The sequence below is a fragment of the Cricetulus griseus genome, chromosome 4 (assembly GCF_003668045.3).
Source record: "Cricetulus griseus strain 17A/GY chromosome 4, alternate assembly CriGri-PICRH-1.0, whole genome shotgun sequence".
Lineage (NCBI taxonomy): Eukaryota > Metazoa > Chordata > Mammalia > Rodentia > Cricetidae > Cricetulus > Cricetulus griseus.
In genome coordinates, this window is record NC_048597.1 from 36,208,374 (window position 1) to 36,221,186 (window position 12,813).

At 43.2% G+C, this 12,813-nt stretch overlaps 1 protein-coding gene across 1 annotated transcript in view; it reads left to right on the forward strand.

The window, feature by feature from the left end:
• The first annotated feature begins 5,731 nt into the window (after positions 1-5,731).
• Positions 5,732-12,813, forward strand: part of Nfkbiz (NFKB inhibitor zeta) — a 29,764-nt gene continuing 22,682 nt past the window's right edge. Inside the window, exons 1-2 of the mRNA XM_027412517.2 lie at positions 5,732-6,134; positions 7,965-8,039. The gene's annotated coding sequence lies outside the window, so the exon portion shown is untranslated. The remainder of the gene's footprint in view (positions 6,135-7,964; positions 8,040-12,813) is intronic.

Consider the following 12,813-nt stretch of genomic DNA (forward strand, 5'->3'; position numbering starts at 1 on the left):
ACACACACACACACACACACACACACACACACACACACACACACATGCACAAATATTCCCAAATCTAATATAATCTAAAAATCTAACGGTTCTGGTCCTAAGGACTTCAGATAAGGATTTCTCAACCTTATAAAAAATTTATAGGCTAGTTAGTCCCACATATTTGTGAATTTCAGCATGTCAGATGAAAGCATTTAAATACACATTTCTCTTAATAAATACAAAACAATCATGGTTTTATTTAAAAATTAGTTTTCATTTTGCATACCAACCCCAGTTACCCCTCCCTTCCCTTCTCCCGCCTCACGACCTCCTCCCCATCCCACCCCCATCCACTCCTCAGAGGTGGTAAGGCCTTCCTTGGGAGGGAGTCAACAAAGTCTGGCATACCAAGTTGAGGCAGGACCAAGCCCCGCCCCCCTCCTGTATCAAGGCTGAGTAAGGTATCCTATCATAGGGAATGGACTCCAAAAAGCCAATTCATGCCCCTGGGATAGTGCCTGGTGCCACTGCCAGCACCTCCCCCCAAAAGATCAAGCCTCATAAGTGTCACCCACATTCATAGGGTCTAGTTAGGTTCCATGCAGATTCCCCAGCTATCCGTAGTCCATGAACTCTCTCTAGCTCAGGTCAGCTGTGTCTGTGGTTTTCCCATCATGATCTTGACCCCCACCCTCCTTGTTCATATGAGCCCTCCTCCCTCTCTTCAACTGAACTCCAGCTCAGCCCAGTGCTTGGCTGTGGGTCACTGCATCTGCTTCCATCAGTTACTAGATGTAGGTTCTATGATGACGATTAGGGTAGTCAGTTATCAGATTACAGGCGTAGGCCTGTTCAGGCATCCTCTCCACTGTTGCTAGGAGTCGTAGCTGGGGTCATCCTTGTGTGAAACTGTGGGAATTCTCTAGCACCAGGTTTCTCCCTAACCCCATAATGGCTCCCTCCATCAAGATATCTCTTTCATTGTTCTCTGCCCCTCCAACCCTCCTCCCGACATCGGTCTTCTTGATCCCTCATGTTCCCATCCCCTCCCCTCTATCCCCCCTCCCAGTTTACCCAGAAGATCTTAACTGTTTTCCCTTCCTGGGGCCCTCCATGTGTGACCCTCTTAGGGGCCTCCTTTTTACCTAGCTTCTCTGGGGTTGTGGATTGTGGCCTGGTTATCCTTTGCTCTATGTCTATCTAGTATCCACTTAGGACTGAGTGCATACTATGTTTTTCTTTCTGTGTCTGGATTACCTCACTCAGGACAGTTTTTTTCTAGTTCCATCCATTTGCCTGCAAATTTCATGATGTCATTTTTTTTTTTTCAGCTGAGTAATACTCCATTGTGTAAATGTACCACCGTTTCTTTATCCATTCTTCAGTTGATGGGCATCTAGGTTGGTTCCAGGTTCTGGATATTACAAATAATGCTGCTATGAACATAGTTGAGCAAATGTTCTTGTGGTATGATTGTGCATCCTTTGGGTATATGCCCAAGAGTGGTATTGTTGGGTCTTGAGGTAGATTGGGGAATCATAGTTTTAAAAAACAACAAAGTTTTAATTAAGGATACAAACCATAATTCAACTGAACGTTAGATAATTCAATTGAATTCAAATGAACATTAGAATTTTGGTAGCCTTTTTTTTTAAACCACATACAGTCTTTATGTCTAGATTCAATATCACTAGCTTCAGCCAACTTCAGATAAAAATATTTGGGAAAATATCGCATCTGTGCTAACTGTATATAGACTTTTCATGTCGTTCTATGTAATAATAAAGTGCAACATCAATTTATATAACATTTACATATTATTAGATATTATAAGTAACCTAGAGATGATTTAAAGTATAAGGGAGGATGTTTGTTATACACAAATACTATGCCATTTTCTATAAAGGAGTCAAGCATCCACAGATTATAGTATAATTGATCCTAGCACCCAAATCCTGAGTGATCGCTGGAGTTAGAATCACAGAGTACATGTAATGTGGGAGGGCCTCTAAAAAACTAGCCGACAGTAGAAATATATATATATATATATATATATATATATATATATATTAATTTATTTATTAGTTCTAGTTAGGGAACAAGCTTGCTTCAAGTCCCTTCTCCCTCTCCCTCCCCTCACCCCCATTCCTCCTCCCCCCAGCCCATCCCCCACCCCATCCACCCACCACTCCCCAGGCAGGGCAGGGCCCTCAACGGGGGCTCTGCAAAGTCCACCAAATCTTCCTGTGCTGGTCCTGGACCCCTCCCCATGTGTCCAGGACCAGAGCGCAACCCTTCACGTGGGATGGGCTCTCAAAGTCCCTTCTTGCACCAGGGAAAAACCAATCCACCACCAGAGGCTCCCTGGAGTGCAGAGGCCCCCCCCCTCACTGACATCCATGTTCAGGGGTCTGGATCAGTCCTGCACTGGCCTCCCAGACAGCATCTGGGTTTTGCTCTCCCTTGTTCAGGCCAACTGCTCCTGTGGGTTTCTCCAACCTGGTACAGACCCCTTCGTTCTTCATTCCTCCCTCTCTTCAACCAAACTCCCGACCCCGGCTCAGTGGATGTCCATCCCTGCCTCCATCAGCCACTGGGTGAGGGCCCCAGGATGGCACAAAGAGAAGTCATCAATCTCATTTTAGGGGAAGGGCTTTTAGGTTATCCTCTCCACCATTGCCTGGATTGTCAGATTGTGTCATCCTTGTAGGTCTCTGGAGATCTCCCTGGTTCCAGATCTCTTCTCGGACCTATAGTGGCTCCCTCTGATATGGTATCTCTCATCCTGCTCTCTCTCCTCTATTCTTCCCCCAACTCAATATTTCTGCCCCTCCATTTCCTCTCCTCTACTCCTCTTCTCTTGCTCTTATTGTAGCAGCTCCCTCCCCCCTACCCTCATGCTCCCAATTAGTTCAGGAGTTCATGCCACTTCCATTCCTGGGGACCATTTATCCCTTAGAGTCCTTCATGTTTCCTAGTTTCTTTGGTGAAGAGGATTATAAGCTGGTAATCCTTTGCTCTATGTCTAAAATTCATATATCAGTGAGTACATACCATGTTTGTCTTTTTGTCAGTAGAAATATTTTTATATGTTAAATAGCCTTACTAATGATAAAGGTCTGCCTAAAGTTGTGCTATCTAGTAACAGTTTTATTATGTCAGTTGGCCATTATGGTTGGAAGTTTGAGCTCATAATAAAATATTTAAAATGGTTTATATGCAATTTTGTTGAAATAAACTATGAATTTGTGGGGCTGGAGAGATGGGGCAACAGTTAAGAGCACTTGTTGCTCTTGGAGAGGTCTCATGGGTTTGATTCCCAGCACCCACATGGCGGCTCACAACTATCTGTAATTCCAGGTCTGGGGGAGAGGCATTTCTGATCCCTTCTGGCCTCTGTGGAACCCGAATGCACATGGAGTATATACATATACACAAGGAAAACACGCACACACATACAAATAAAATTTATATTTGAAGTGACAGCATAAATATAATGAGTGACCCAGACTCCTGAACTGAAATGTTTGATTTGCTGGTATTTTGAAAGGAAAAGCCCACAATAATAACATTCTATGGAAATTATATCTTCTAGAAGTTATCCTATTAAGAATAACCTTTCTCGGAGTTGGAGAAATGGCTTAGCACTTAAGAGTTTGCAGGGCTCTTGCAGTGGGACTGAAGTTTGGTTCCCAGCGTTCCTGTCAGGAGGCTCACAGCTACTTGCGGCTCCAGCTCCAGGATATCTAGCCCCATGCTAGCACTCAGTTGCACATACCTCTCCACAGGTACACCATGCCATTAAAAATAATTCAGCAGATACAGGACAGATGTATGTGACCCATCGTACCACGCAGTATATTAATACCACTTGACAGACTTTCCTGGCTGGAGATGGTAAGTTCCAGATTGATAAATCAGAGTCCTTGGCAAGAACAAATATGGTAAGCTTTTACATATTCACGTGCTAGTGTAGAAGCGAGTCTCCTGTTTCTGGACCCAGATGGAGAGAAAATGACAGTCGCTGAGTGGGGTCAGGAAAAAACACGGGGTGGGGGGGGCACGAGAAAGAAGACACCTTCATCCTCTTACAAAGTTGCATTTAGAGTCAGTGCACTCAGAAGAGCTGCTTCATGGGTGGACCATAAATATGATTTTGGAATTGCTGTTTCTGCTTTCGATGTCGGTCTGCAGTACCTGAGTGCTGGGGGCACGTGGGAATCCTGGGGCAGTTGAGAGGCAGTAGAGGATCAGAGAGCTGTTAAGGCAGAAGTTTAAAACACAGAAACTAGGGTAGCAAAAATGAGCTTCATCAGTTCAGTTTAACCCATCTTTTTAAAATAGACTCACCAGGTAAGTGATGGTGGCGCATGCCTTTAATCCCAGCATTTGGGAAGCAGAGGCAGGTGGATCTTTGTGAGTTCAAGGCCAGTCTGGTCCACAAGAGCGAGTTTCAGGAAAGCTAGGGCTACACAGAGGAAACCCTGTCTCAAAACAAACAGACAAAATTAATAAAATAAAGGGCACTTACTTTTAAAACAATTTTTTCATTAAATGACATTTTAAGTATAGATTTTCAAGCACGACGATTAAAAGAAAAACAAGCGCTTAGAAAAAAAAAAGACACACTTTTTGGTGTGGGCTTCTCTGAGACAGAACTGCCAGAAACTCATTTTAGGATCCCCCCCCCCCGCGCGCCCTGCGGTGCACTCTCAGAGGGTTTCTCTGTGTAGCTTTGGAGCCTGTCCTGGAACTCACTCAGGAGGCTGGCCTTGAACTCTCAGAGATCTGCCTGCCTCTGCCTCCTGAATGCTGGGATTAAAGGTGTGGTGTGCCACCACCGCCTGGTGGAATATTTATCTAAAAAAAAAAAAAAAAAAAAGCTAACCGAGGGGGCTGGAGAGATGGCTCAGCTCAGTCATTAGGAGCACTGACTGCTCTTCCAGAGGACCTGGGTTCAGTTCCCAGCACCCACATGGCTCACAATTGTCTGCAATTACAGTTCCTGGAACACCCACACACAGGCAAAACGCCAATACACATATAAATAAGTGATTTTTAAAAATGCTAACCGAGATGCATTATACACATACAAAATTTCCCTTTTAGTTATTTTTTAATCAAACGAGAGCTAGTCAGGCCTCTTGAGCTTTAAGGATCTGAAGTTACGTGCTGTAGATGAACATTCTTACTGCCCCAGAAGGACACTGGGTGTTTCCTATGTAATCACAAAACTAGACTGTCACAACGAATGCCTGGAGATGATGAAAGAAAAGAATAGTCCTGAAACTATTGCAGCGGGTGTTCCAAAACCGAGCAGTGAAACTGAAGTCAGGAGAAACCCCTTCGGTGTTGTGCAATGGCTTGCCCGCAGTTAAGCCCACTTCCCCCATCACCTGAACCAGCATTCGTCCTGCTAAGAAGCCCTGTTTCATTTGTGTTGCAGATTATGAACACACAGCAGAGATGCCACTTTCTGATTGCCATGCTCACGAAGCTGTACTGGGGGAAGTAATCCTTCAGACAATTTCAGTTTCACCCTAAGAAGCCACAGTGAAAAGGTGACATTTGTAGAGACTATTCTAACGAGGAGTCCTAACCCCTAGATTCCCAGGACTCTGGGACCGGGCGCCCCGAAAACCGCATTGAGCGGCAGCTTCTCGATCCTCCGCGCGGCTCCGGTCCAGGTCTTGGAGCTGGCCCTCGCGGGGGAATGTCCGGGACTCGGGTCGGTACCTTTTTGGCCTGGGAATTTCCAGCGTGCGGAAAAAGTCCACAAACTTAGTCCTCCCTGTCCCCTTCGCCTTCTCTGGCCCTTCTCGGTGCCCACGCACCCCCAATCGAACCCGAGGATGAGCATAGAGTGTATTTTAGGCGAGCTGGGCTTCCCCGCCCCCTCTGCCCACTTAGCTGGCAAGAAGAGAACCAGCTTTATAAAGGAGGCCGAGGCCGAGGACTGGCTCCTCCTGCCACGAGGTCAGACGGCGAGCTCTAGAGAAAGAGGCTGCTTACTGCTCCTTATCATGTAACCTCAAAAGGAAGCCGATCAGCCTTCTGATGCTCTCACATACTGGGGCATTATCATTGCTTACTGCTGGAGACGGTTGATTTGCTTTTACATATTTGTGTCACTTGAATCTTCAAACACAAAGGTATACTTTTATCATTTGATATTTAATATGAAAAGGTATTCTATTTCTTAGACTTATTTATTCAACGATTATGAGTACTCTTTATCTAAATGTAGGTCTTTATATGCCAGAAGAGGGCATCAGATCCTACTATGGATGGTTGTGAGCCATCATGTGGTTACTGGGACTTGAACTTACCACCTCTGGATGAGCAGCCAGTGTTCTTAACTGCCGAGCTATCTCTCTGGCCCATGAAAAGGTTTCTTAAGTGCTAAACTGTCCTCAACAGGTTCCTCTCCCATATTCTTACTTTGGGAGTTGTCTGCTGTTTAAATAATGACATTTGTTCTGTGGCAAAAATATTTTAGGACAGTTTTTGTTTGTTTGTTTTTGGAGGGTGGGATCCAGGGTGTTTTAATATTTTGGTAATAGCATATATCATGCCTGTTTGCCTTAAAGGCCCACAAAGAACTAAGATACTGGTGGAGGGAGCATATGATGGGTGATGAAGACCTTGTAATTCTAATGTATGAATTTATCTTTAGCCAGTGATGGAGAATGGTGGTACCCTAAGGTAGAAATTTCCAAGGAAGTTTGATGGGTGGGTTTAAAGGTATATTTTCTCACCAAGGGTAAACATGAAACTGCATTTTTGTGGGAAAATATATGAGTAAATTGAAATATTTTATAGCATACGCTAGGTAATTCTCATATTATCTCTGTAAAGCTAAAATTTATGAATGGCCATTTTATGAGAGAAACATTGATTTGATGATGTGGTAGAATCTTCAGGTTCATAACAATCTATTTGAAGTGTTTGAAAGGTTTTGTCCAAGTGAAAGCATGTTTTGAGATGGAATGGATTAGAAATATTCTACACAGGCCTTAGTGAACTGGCTACAATGGGCAAAGGTGCTGGCCCAAAGAGGATGTGACATTTATTATGTAAATCTTAAGCACTTGGCAATATGTGCATTCTCAATTTGAATCTAGTATCTAAAGAAATGCAGTGCCTGGTTGGATGGAATGTTTTTGGTTTCTCTTAGTCCAGTAGTTCTCAACATGTGGGTTGAAGCCCTGTTGGACGGGTCAAATGATCCGTTCACAGGAATGGCATATCAGATATCCTGCATATGAGATATTTACTTATGGTTCATAACAGTAGCAAAATTGCAGTTACGAAGTAGCAATGAAAACAATTTTATGGTTGGGGGTTACCACAGCATGAGGAACTGTATTAAAGGGTGGCAGCATTAGGAAGGTTGGGGACCACTGTTGGACAATAGGTTATTTGGATAACAAAACAGAAAAAATTCCAATCCCAGTCACCGCCCTTAATTATCTCTGATAGAGAAAAACTTAAACCACATGTCATGTAAACATGTTTTTATTTGGTTTGAGAATACAGTGTGCCTTCTACTCCCTCCACCATCTCTCTAACATTTTGTGGGTTAAGGACACAGCTGGGCAGGGTACAGGTGCCAAGTCCTGAAGGGACAGAGTCATTTTAGGATGAGTCACTGTTAGTTCGCAACACATCTGAGGTTGTGCACTTAGTGGCATTCCTCCTTGTGTACAGGTAGGGCCAGGGTCAGCATAACAATTATTAAGATACTGGCCTGTTTAGTTTAGGAAGGAAAAGGGGGAACTTGTCCTTTACTTTCAGAAAAAAAGATGCTGTTCTCAGAACACAGAAAGCAATCTTCCCCAAAGCTGTAGACTCCTGGGAGCATTATCTCCAGGAAGGCTTGCAGATTGTTCAGAGAGCAACCATAAATCCCTCCTGAAGACTGTTTTCTTTTGGTTAATGATTGGCACTCACCTGGCGGCCTCTTGGTCTCTTCCCCTCAGCTAACTGAGAAGATTCTGAGGCCCATGCTGAACTTCACCTTTCGATCTCCTTGGCCTGATGTTGAACTTCTGAGGGTGAGAGGGTGAATGCTTCTACTTGGGATCTAAGTGTTATTTGTGCCTTTGGATGATATTGTCAGAATGGGAAATGGGGAGTTTTATTCAGAGCTAAGGTTTGCATAGCTCTCAATTTAACTAAGGTTTGAAGTTTACTTACAAGTAGGTAACTGGGATTTATGAAGCAAAAGTTTTGGTGGCTTGGCAATTCTTTGAAACAGTATATTGACTTTCCATTACTCTTCATGGAAGGAGGGCATGGGCATATCTCAGAGGGGAACACAGCCTCTTTTGATGGACATATTCAGGGTTATGAGATCTTTCATGGGCTCAGAGAGCATCATGTCTGCCCAGGGTGGGTGAAGAAGCTTGTATGGGCTTGTATCCGTGGTTTGGAACTGTGGGGCCTCAAGTATTTCATGGAGAAAAATACTGGACTTGAAATTAATGTTTATAAACACTTGTTTGAGGAGGTGAACCTGCAAGAGCTCACATCTTCCTCATATTAGCATTTTAGGTGCATTGTACTCAGCCATATTTTATAGACTCAGGAGATCTGAGCGGTTGGCTCACAGTCACCCAGATAGTATTATGTGGTAGAATCTAGACTTGCCACCAGGCCAGTTACATGAACGTGTCAATGGGAGAGGCTGGTTTCTACCCTTTTACTTCTTGGGCTGAGTATTTATTGGCTACTACTTACTCCCTGTTCATAGTTAACTGATACAGATTTTCTTAATAACCACCATGCTAATACACATTTGAAGGAGACCACAGCAAAGTGCTTTGGACATCAAAGACTGGAGTCACAGGTGTGATTGGTCTAAGTTTTGGTAAGAGCTGGCCATTTACTTTCTATGTCCTTTTCGGAAACAATAGCAGATGCTATAGGTATGGTTACAAATTTCCTTTTGCCCCCTCAGAACCTTTCCCTCCATGTTGGAAAGATAAACTTTGGGAGAATTCCCACTCCCCTGGTACAGGCCCACTGCTGCTGCCTCTCAAGAAGGGAGCCTTGTGTAAACCCACCGACTATCCCTGATAGTTCAGAGTGAGCTAATAAGTTAACCAAAATATCTGGTTTCAGAGGCAACCTCCAGAATGATATCTAAAAACATTTGCGTATTTGATCTCCTTGGTTACTTTGTAGAAATGTCTCACAATCCCTTTCCAGCCTGCATTTCCTACAGGCTCTGTGCTATCACTTAAGGAGAGGAATAAAAATGAGTCTATTTGGCTAGGTAAGAATAAAATGCACCATGTAATTCATGTCCACTCCAAGGCCCTCTGACTATTTTGGTTAAGTTTTGCTTCTTGAATAGCACCCAATGGAAAGAGGTTCATGCTATAAATGGTACATTCTCAAAGTGCATAACATCACCTCAAGAGGGCAAATATCTGTTCTTTTGGGGGGAACACCTTAAGCTATTACAATGTACACCCATCAGCATGCCCTGCAAGGAGCCATGGCATGCAGATCAGTGTGCAGAATATCTGCAATACTAAATGCTCATGTTGGAAACTTTTTTTTTTTTTTTTCGAGACAGGGTTTCTCTGTGGCTTTGGAGTCTGTCCTGGAACTAGCTCTTGTAGACCAGGCTGGTCCCGAACTCACAGAGATCCACCTGCCTCTGCCTCCCGAGTGCTAGGATTAAAGGCGTGCACCAACGCCCGGCCATGTTGGAAACTTTCTATAGGCCATGCAAAGATTCAGAAATCATCAAAATACCCCACCGTAAACTCTCTACCTGTACTTATTCAAATGACTTTCACGGCTTTTCTCTGGTTGCTTGTCTCTTTATGTCTTCATCATAGCCTCCATCATTGCTAAGAGTTTTAAAAGTGCAGGCCGTCAAAGAAGGAGCCATTCTATTTTTCTTCTTTTATCCGTAAGAGAAGTTTTCTTCTAATAGATCTTTAAATATCTCAAAATGCTATAAAAATTATGGTAAAATTATGTTTGAAATCAAAGTTGTAAGCTTTATGCTATGAACCTGTGTAGATAAGTGTCTGTTTAATCTTTGCTTTAAGTACTTTTGTCTGGACACCCAGAAGTTAAATTGCGAGATCATACGGTAATTTTGTATATGACTATTAATGCTAAATTTGAATTATTATTATTGTCAGCCTGTGTGCATGGCACAGTGGAAGCCAGAATTTCAGGAGTCAGTTCTCTCCCTTCCTCTGTGGGTTCTGGGGATTGAACTTACTGGAGCAAGTGGTTTTACCTGCTGAGCCATCTTGCTGGCTCCATGTATAACTTTTTGAAGCTCTGCCATACCAATTTTCATAGTGGCTATATCATGACGGGTTTCTTCTTGATAACCCTTTTATGACACTTACATACATTTGTATATATGTACACACATGCATATATATATTGTGTGTGTGTGTGTGTGTGTATGTGTAGGTTTGAGGACACCTTGTGGGATTCAGTGGTCTCCTTCTACCATGTGTATTCTGGGGCTCAAACTGAGGTCATTAGGTTTGGTGACATGTGCCTTTACCCACAGAACTGTCTTGCCTATTTCTTCTTAAGGTATTTTGCAGTGTTTGGTTGAGTAGTGTGAATAAGTATATGTACCATGAGTGTAAGCCAAGGATGGATAATCAAGTGAAGAAGAGTACAGATCTACCCAGTGATTCCGAATTCAGCACCATGATGACTGAAACAAAAACCTCCCTTAAAGTTTACCTGTGCCTTAGAAAAGTGCATGGCTAGAAACTGTGCCTGTGAGAATCAATGGGGTATATGTGCTGGATTTCATACACCCTACATCCTTTAAAATATTTGGACCACTTGCTGTGGAATTCCAAATTCAAAAGAAACCCTGGGAGGTTTCCCCGAGTTTAAAAGGCCCCGAGCTGCAAGGTGACTCATGGTGACTTGGCCTATGACCAAAGATGATGGAAGAATTCCCATCCTAGAGGATGAGAATGGGGTATTTCTGACTTCACCCTCCTCCTTTCTTTGTCTCCACCCCCCCACATCCTAACACACAGTTGCTCCATGAGTTTTGGTTTAACAAACACTCTACAATGTAGAAATTAGCAAAACCAATTCATTTTCTTGCTGGAATGGCTGCCTGTGGGAAGGGATCAGGAAAGTGTTTCTTACCTCTGATAAGGGCAAGAAGGTGGGTTCAGTCTGAGATGGAAGGCAAGGTTCAGAGGAGAACTAAAATTCCAGTTGTCTGGGCCAGGCTGCTGAATTTACCCTCGAAATAGTGTCATGTCAGACGAACTTGATCCAAGATGGCAGAGGCAGGGTGGAGTAGGGCCTTACGAGCTTGTCATCCTGGACCAAAGTTCTCTATCTCTTGAACAACCAAGGAAAACAGTTTTGTTTGTTTACTCATGGTGTTGAACAGCATCCAGCACTAAGATAAGAGGGACTCTTACATGCAACACAAATTAAATATCTAGGACATGGTGACAGATCACAGCTGGCTGTCACTCAGGAGGTACAATGTGGCAGCAATATTCAGGGGCCACGGTCTATACTTCATACATTATCTAAGTCCCAAAGTTTATGGTATCTCACTTTGGTGAGGGGGGGTCCCTCTTTAAAATGTAAGTAAAGGTTCCTGTTTATGAACGGATTGTGGGATGCCTTCTTGAAGTTGGTGGGGCAGTGATGGCTCTCGTCAGTTGCAGGGAAGAGGTGAGATGCAGGCCAGCAGCAGAACAGGAAACTCAAACTCCCCCTGTCTCCAGCTGGCTTGCTTAATTCTGTTCATGATGCACCCTACACTGTCAGCCTTGCAGTGGTCCGTCTGTGTGTTCTCTGGGTTTTGGTTCACTGCCAGCCCTATGGGTTATACTTCTGAATCATTTCCCTGAATAGCACCCCCCTTTCATTCTGTAGATGCCACTCAGGCTCAGCTGTTCGTGACCTTGACTGTTGTGGTGTCCCACTTACCTGCTTGCACACAGCTGCCATCTCTGATATCCCACTTTGCTTAAAAACTCTGCACGGCTCCCATGGCTTGTCACACCAACTTTTCACTCTTTGGCTGTTCTTAGGCAGCCAAAGCCCTCTGGGAGGGGGCTCCAAACCTGACTTCAAGATTGTCCCCTTTCTTTGTTTTCTTCAGGTTAGGTTGGTGAGCCCAAGATGTAAGAATATTTAACTATCAAGTATTAAACCCAGATTTGAAAAATAGTAATGATAACTACCATCATTGGTGTGCTAAGCATATCATGTATACTGACTCACTTAACCAACACACTGACCAAAATAATAAATACCTGTTTTAAGCATGAGAAAAAGAGTCGAAGAGGAGACAGTCAGTGATAGGTGGTTATTAAGTGAATGGATGGGATTTGGACCAAAGTTTGCTGTACTTGAAAAACCCTGTGATTTCAAACAAAGGATGAAAAAATTACAGCAAGAACCATGGATAAAAGCTTGTAGCAAGAATTAATGTGCCTTTTCTAATGTGGTCCAGGAGGAAATAAATATACTGGAATCAAGTATTAGTTTGCTAGAGCTGTTACAGTGAAACTATTCTCCGACTTAGCTGCTTAAAAAAATTAGGAATTTAGGGTTCCAGAGATAGCTCAGTTGGTAAAATGCTTGCTTCATAAGCTTGTGGACCTGAGTTTGATCCCCAGAACCCAAGCAAAAAAAAATAGTTGGGCATGGTGATGTAGGTGGAGTTTTTGTCAGGACTGCCAGCTTCAAAATAAATGAACAGATTAATATTAATTATAAATGCTTGGTTGATAGCTTAGGCTTGTTACTAGCTTATTCTTACTTTTTTTTTTTTTTTTTTTTTTTTTTTTTTTT